Source organism: Epinephelus moara, chromosome 16, assembly GCF_006386435.1.
Source record: "Epinephelus moara isolate mb chromosome 16, YSFRI_EMoa_1.0, whole genome shotgun sequence".
NCBI classification, from domain to species: domain Eukaryota; kingdom Metazoa; phylum Chordata; class Actinopteri; order Perciformes; family Serranidae; genus Epinephelus; species Epinephelus moara.
Genome location: NC_065521.1, coordinates 10,915,199 through 10,923,624, shown reverse-complemented (window position 1 = coordinate 10,923,624; position 8,426 = coordinate 10,915,199).

Here is an 8,426-nt window from a genome sequence, read left to right as displayed (position 1 = left end):
GCAAGATGGCGACCTCTCTAAAGCAAGGCCCTTGCTATATATATATATAAAAGCATAATTATAAGGCTACGAAAACCAAACGAATTTTATTTTATAGCGATCATACACTTATATAAACATATTAATGGGTAGAATATTCAGATTCAGATTCAGATTGACAATAAACCATGCCAAATATTACACACTGGCCCTTTAACCCTCTCACGCAACATACAAGCCTTATGTAGCTTTTTGCTGAATGTTCTCGAGACCATATACAACCTGAGAGGCACTATTTAGGGATGAAACAACAACTAGCTTTCCATGTTTTCTGGGATAAAAAGTCTCTATTTACAGCTAAAATTATCCCAAAACGACACAAGAATTGAACATTAATCAATTATGAAATAGAGGACACAAGAAATTTATAACACTGTTTATTATTAAAGTTGAGATGAAATGGAAAGTGCCTTTTTAACCCTTTTAGATCACATCCCTGGCCATATTGTGCACCTATTCAACAATATATGCTAAAAAAAAATAAAAAAATACAAAGAATAATATATTTCTTCGTATTCTTAAATCAAAATCCATCATGTTTTCTTACTGTAAAAAAACATATGACTTGTGCTTACATAAGCTAGTACCAACAAACTTCAACCAATTACATTATAATCACCCAATGATCAATTTTCAACTTTTATGCCGTGGTCACACTATGAGCGACACAGCAACAGGCTTTAAGTCAGTTTTCCATTGGATTTTGGATAATTGCAGAAAATAAACTCTGTGGCAAGCAAAAGTTTATGATACGTACATGCTTTGTTCAGCAAGATAACCTTCACAGATGGACACAACTTTACAATTTTGGAAGTGTAAATGCAATCGCCAGAAGGGAGAGGCTAACGTTAGGCTATACATGAACTACACAGCATGTCTTCAACATCACATCAAGGCTATAAAGCCGTGTTTCACATGATGATGTTCTGTAGTCTCATTTAGCCACTTATTACCAACTGTCTTTTGTTAGACATGTAAAGGCTTCAAAATTAACGAGTGAGGTATTTACTGGTGTATTTTGTCATAGAATAAAATAATTTTAAGTCTCTAAAGCTTGTGTCAACCACACACTTTATTTCATGCATCTAACCAAAACCTTTTCAAAAAGCCTGTTGACTTTAAGACAAGAGAACCGAGAGTGCTAAAATGCTAACTGATTTCTGGGTTTAGGACTCTTTACTGCACCATTATTACACCATTATTCTTAGTTTTAGTAAATGGACCTGCACTTGTATAGCACCTTTCTAGTCATCTGACCACTCAAAGCGCTTTATACACTATGAGTCACACTCACCCATTCACACATTTATACACTGGTAGCCAAGGTTACCATACAAGGTGCCACCTGCTACCCAATTTTTAGCACACACACACACATATACCAATCGAACAGCGGGAGCAATTTGAGATTCAGTATCTTGCTCAGGATAATGCGATATGCAGGCTGGAGGACCCAGGGATTGAGCTGCTGATCCTGGTGGATGACCTGCTCTACCTCTGAGCCACAGCCGCCCCAGTCAGTTCCTGGGTTATTTCGCTTAGTTCAAAGATGGTATGCTAGCTTTATGTGGGGGTCATCCCTATGTTCCCAGGGTTCTATGTTTCCCGGGTTCTATGTTCCCCACTTAACCCTGCAAAAAAGGTTCTATGTTCCCCGCGTACACAAAAAAGGTTCTATGTTTCCCGCATGGTTGAGCGGGCAACATAGAACCCGGGAAACATAGAACCTTTTTTGTGTAAGCGGGGAACATAGAACCTTTTTTGCAGGGTTAAGTGGGGAACATAGAACCCGGGAAACATAGAACCCTGGGAACATAGATACGCTCCCCTTTATGTGTATTGTGGTGCACACAAGGATGCAATGGGACACTAAAAAGTGATTTTAAAATGGGGCTCAGACATTGATCAAAAGCTTCTTTTTTTTTGCCAAAATACAAATTTTAGTTGAGGTTCAGTTGAGTGCTTTGTAGCAAGTAGCAGACACACACGAGCCTGTAACAGCTTAAATACGGTAACAAGCGCTTCAGCCGCACTTCAACAGTGACTGCAGCTGGTCACGCTGTTGCATTGCCGCATGTAGTTTGAATACAGCATTAGCTGCACAGAACTAAGATTCATTTAACTAACTAGCAACAGCATGCTATGTTGTTGTATCTTTGTTTTCCCAAAATACCTTAGTTATTGCCTGCTGGCTTGATTTGATTCACTCTGAAGAAAGTGGTATGTGTGACAGCTCCAGATTATGCGCAAGGCATTTTACAGTGGACTGCTTCAGCAACTAACGTTAACTGCACATACTTCATCTCTCTCTTCCTGATGGGTACTACTATCCTGCTGGCCTAACCCTCAAGGCCTCACTGTTATGACATGGCCACTTTTCAACGATCAAATTAAATTCCTCTAAATGTTATATCCCATCTGACTATCCTGTTTCACTCGGACATGTATCACAATACTAAAGCTATATAGCTATATATATAACTATATAGAAGTGCCATTTTATCTTTAAGAATCTCATCTCCCCTAAGGAATCTAAATGCATTGAATCTAGATGCATTAATAATGCAGCAAATACTGTACAAAGCATTTCTAATGCTTTTATTGTGTTACAACTATTATTAATAGCACATATGTGCTTCTCTGTTTAAAAGACATGTGAAATGTAAATGTGGAAGATGTCAAGCTGCTGAAAAGAAGCCCTGCATGAAAAAAAAACCCCTGAAGAGAAGTGTACTCAGTGCAGAGACATGGAAACAGGCTTTAAACAGTTCAACTGATTATGCATATAATTAGTCTTTATATGCATAAAAATACATTGAGTTTGCACGTGTGTGTGTGTGTGTGTGTGTGTGTGTGTGTGTGTGCGTGCGCGCGTCATGTCTGTGTGTGCAGGGTAACAGACCAGCAGGCACGTGTGGGGGTGGAGGTCAAGGTTGACAATTTCAGGTCAGCTGATCTCAGAGCTGAGACAGATGGTGATTTACCACTGTTTGGCAGCAGCCTCCCTCAGGGACATTGCAGACACTGTTGGGGTCCCACATGCAAGTCAACAGACATTAAGTCAGCAAGAGGTGAAAAGAGCAAAATGTAAAGGAGACTGATAATTTAAAAAAACTGGGTAGCAAATAAGGGAAGAAGAAAAAGGGATTTTCTTTATTTTCCTTCATTTAGAGCCAGAGTCTGTGCATTAGAGATCTAGCACACAGTTGTCAATTGTAACGTCACATCTTCCTTTTATAGCATCAAATATCAAATTAAAACCAAACCTATGAGAAAAATGAACCCTTTTTCAGTTTGGCCCATGTCCCATCCACTAACACAGAGGGGGCGGGGTTTATGACCTACACTGCAGCCAGCCACCAGGGGGCGATCGATTTTGGCTTCACTTTTGGGGAGATGCAACGTTGTCTGTCTTTATACACAGTCAGTATGTGTATGGAATAGTTGTAGGGAAATATGCTTATTCACTTAAAAAGTTAAATGAAAAGACTGACACCTCTCTCGTATTTAATTTTAATTTTTTTTAAATTTTATATACTTTATTAATCCCCGAGGGGAAATTCAATTTTTTTTCACTCTGTTGTCAATTACACACAGGTCCGAACACACACATGCACAAACAGGACCTATACATGCACTAAGTGGAGGGATGTCAGAGTGGGGCTGCCCATGACAGGTGCTCTGAGCAGTTGGGCAGTTTGGTGCCTTGCTCAAGGGCACCTCGGCAGTGCCCAGGAGGTGAGCTGGCACCTCTCCAGCTGCCAGTCCACACTCCATATTTTCGTCCGGAGGGGGACTTGAGCAGGCGACCCTCCGGTTCCCAACCCAAGTCCCTATGGACTGAGCTACTGCCGCCGCCCCCCTATTTCAGACAAATAAAAAGTTACACCTGCGAGATGTTTGGCTTAACTTAGCTTATCATAAAGACTAGAAACAGAGGGAAACAGCTAGCCTGGGTCTCTTCGAAGGTAATCTGTACAAAGTGTAAAAATGACAAGTTGAGATTTTACATGAGGTTGTAAAGCCGATGAAACTACCCCAGCCAGTTAGTCTACTTCCTGGTATCTTGTCAAGACATAGTCTGGCACATGAACCCTTATAAAACCACAACTTGCTTGTGTTTGTACCGATTAAACAAGCAGGATATAAGGTGTTAATTAGAGAGCTTTAGAGGTTATAGTATAAATACAGTCAGTTTCTTGTAGTTAGGAGCCGTGGTGAGTGTAGAGACAGCGAGGGGGGAAAACAGATCTTTCCCCCAGCCGACAAATGCTGAGAAAGCATGGTTTTAAACTCACATAAGAGACACTATTATATTTACTGTAGATATGATTAGATAAATTTATCATAATATCAGTATCCTACAGTCATTCACGCTATGATGTCATAGGCTCATATGTTTTAATGAATTCCATGCATGTTTAGAGAAAGTACAGCAGTGTTAATGTTACTCAACACCATTAGCCCACGTTTTGATGATGTGCTATAACTCAGCATGCAGGGATTTACAGCTTCAAGAACTACAGGTCTTCGGAGGCTCACAGGTTTTTCCTGTTATTAAACAATCTAACACTGTTTGGACAAAGTGTTTGCTCCATTTTGTTTAACCAGAAACAGCCCCAAAATCGTCACTGCCAAAATCACCAGACTCCATTTATATAAACAGTACTTTTAGCCCTTATAGAGCCAGCATATCTCACATCTGAATGAGTGAATTAAGGTTTTATTTCAACCATTTTGTTTTAAGATAATAAAATTACTACATTTGTTTATTTTAATGGAGTCTGGTGTGTCTGATGATAGCAATTTCAGGGCTGTTTCTGGTTCAACAAAAAAGAATTTTACTCTTTAACTTCTTTAACAAAACTTATAATAATAATTTGACCCTGTCAGTGACAAAAACAAATACTTTTAGTAGGCATAAATTGACGATGTGAACATGCCAAGTGTTTACATTGCAGCCTGGCCACTGCCGCCTGCAGCAGTCTCGCCTAATACTAGACCAATTTCAAAAAATGTTCCATTCATCTGTTAGACACATAAATATGAGGTCCGGGTTGAAAACTACCCTTAACTCTTCAGTGTAGTCTGCGTAAAAAGATGTGCCATTTTGTGGGCATTTCCATGAATACTGACTGTATCTATGCAGATTTTGTTACCACTGGACAAAGTCAGGCTTGTCAGATTGTTTACCTGTTTGCAGCCTATATGCCGAGCTAAACGGCTGCTGGCTGTTGCTTCATACTTAGCGTAGAGACATGACAGAAGTATCTCATCTAACTCTTGGCAAAAAAAACTCCTATTTCATGCTTATTTTGCTAATAGATAATTTTTCCTTTGAGCAAAAGACAATGAAAACAAATCTGACGTTACTCATTTGCCTAATGCTTACTTTTCATGTAAAAAGTTCAGATGTGAAGTGCACTGCATGGTAATAAATCTGCACCTAATTTGTTAAAATGACTGCTGAAGTCAAAGACGTGCAGCAACAGTGCAAATCTGTGCCAAAGGTTACAGAAAACTCATAAATAAGATCAATTTTCCTATTTTCTGTGCTTCCCTCCCTTTTCCCTTTCGTCCACCCCTCTGCCACCTCACTTCCCTTCTTTGCAGACAACCAGCTGCTGCCTCACACATCAATGTGAGCAAGCTATGATCCCCAGAGAGGAAAAGAGGGGATGGAGGTAGACAAGAGGTGGAGGAAGAACGGCTGGCAGGATGGAGGGAGAGGGCGGATGGGTGCAACTAGACATAGGTCAGACCTGCATGTGCCGGGATCTTTTGTGTTGGATCCCCCTCCGTCACCACTACCACTGTTGTTAGAACACACACACACACACACACACACACACACACTTCTGCTGCCTCTGGGGGTCCCTGTCCAACAGACCCCCACCCACACACTCATTATGGGGTTTAACCACCGACGTAAGATATAGGGTTTGGGTTTAACAGCAGAGTCGGGGTCAGAGCCCAGGGGACAGAAACCTCCCAACCCCAACCCCAACCTCCACCCTCCATACACACAAACACACACAAGGGCCCATGGGAGGAGATAAGAAAATATCACTCTATTCTGTCATCCTCTCTTTCTCCAGCCAGCCTGCACCTGAAATATTCCCCCATCTCTCCCTTTTCCCCCTGCCCCTTTTAAAGTTTTGTTTTTTTTAGAAAAGTGCTGCCTCAAACACATTTTACTCAATTAAAGAAAAGCAGGTCACACAACTTCACTTTGTTTCTACACTGCAGCAAAAGGGCTGCCGTTAGCAAACAGCAATAATGCAAAACTCTTTAAACACTCAGGCCTAACAGAAATTTCCACAACACAGCACTTGGATACTTAGTTTGTTGCATTAAAAAAAGAAACAGCCTTGTAAGTTTGTACTTTTGGGAGAAGGATAATGGAGCAAAATAGCTGTTTGGTGCAGGTGAGAGAGGATTTAACTGATAAAAGTGTAGTACGGAGGATGCACCCTTAATGAAGCATTTAATGTCATGCTCACGGGAACTTGGCTGGTGATAGACACATTGAAGGGATCAAAGTTGTAATATTTGGGATGGTAAAGGACAGCAATTTTACCCATCTGTCAATCATACAACTTCTGTGATTCCACCACTACAATTATTATCCTTTATCCTTAAAGGAATACTTTGACATTTGGGGAAATACACTTATTCACTTTCTTGCTGAGAGTTAGATGAGACTATTTATATGACATTCATACGATAAATATGAAGCTAGAGCCAGGAGTAGTTTAGCTTTGCTCAGCATAAAACCTTGAACACTGGAGCACGCTTCTGCATTTTTGGGCCCATACAGCGTGTGCACTAGAGCCTTTCTTCAGCCAAACCAGCTGAGAGCATCTGTGTCCAAGACTTCCTCTGGCTGAGCCCCCTGACTTCCCGTTGAATCAATGCACACACGAATGGGATAAAATAATGTAACCATACGGCTCTTCTAGACTTTCCCAATGTTACTGGACCGAAAACATTAAATTTTGATTATAAAAAAAGAGTCATTTCAGGGGTTTGTGGCACGCAGAAAAATTTATTCACTGTTTTAAAGCTGCACCTCTTACAATGATCATGTATGGGAACAACGCTTTTTGGGCCAGTGTACGTCATGTGATGACGTGGAAGTTGTCCTAACCCATTAGGCCATTACACCCAAATTGCTTTGAAGCCCAGCCCCGTTCCCAGAGGCTTCGGCTGGACTTAGTGACTATAAGTCTTTGTTGGTTGCCCAGCAACCTCACAAAGACAAAAAATCTCCAGAGAGTCACTGCACCCACCAAATAACTCCCAAGCTGCAACCACCAGGACTAAAAATGAAGCCAACGGGATAGTACTAAAAACTGCAGGTCCTCTAGTGGCTGCTTGAGGCTGGCTCCAAACCAAGTCAGCCCCCCATATCAAAATGTCCAACTTAAAGCGACACAATGGAGTTTTTGAGCCCTCAAAATATATATCCAAGATCCTTGTGATGGTACATCAACTCACAATAGGTTGGATGACATCTCCATCATTGCTTGAGAGCATCTGTTTCACTTGCACTGGCACTATGCGGTTTCGGGGATCGGGTAGGAACCCAGACACAAAAAAGACTACAAAATTTGGCTGCTTTACGGCATACGTCATATCCCCCTCTCGTCATATCCCCCTTCTCTTCATATCCCCCTCCTCTCTTTAGAGAAGCATAGCCCGAGGTGAACGAAGTTAGAAGTGGTTGTCATGGCTGAAGTCACAAAGAAAAGGAAGAAGGTGAAGGTGTTGTCCGAGGAGACAAGAAAGGAAAACAGGAGAGGGATGCCTGACCGATGGTGACCTGGCGCTGTTACTGCTGTTACCCTTTACTTAGGAGACTCACTGTCTGCAGGTCGGCTGCCTCAGGTACATTTTAAGATAAAGTGTTAGCCTACATACAGACAGCTTTCATTTTAGTTTATCTTTAACAGTTTGCTGTTAGCACTGTGAGCGTGATGTGCTTGTGTCGACTGTGATCGTAAATCATAACAGCAGTGAATGAGAGACTGCGGACAGAGCAGATTGAAATACGGCTTTCTACATGCTGATCACATGTATTGATAAACTAGACAAACAACTAGAGTGATCTTGAAGTTATATTCCCTTCATCTGCACCGCGGGCTCTCTGCTGTTGTCTGACTCTGTTAAGTTTGTGTGTGTGTGTGTGTGTGTGTGTGTGTGTGTGTGTGTGTGTGCACGCTATGAGGAGGAGGTCAGCCCTGACATGCAGAGAGAGAGTCCTAAAAGACCTTCTAAGGAGTTGGATATTCATTTTCTTTCCCCAGTAAATACATTTAGTTAGAGTGGTTTTAAGACTGTTTTTCACCAGCAAAAATTAGCATTAGCATCATCACAGTTAATCA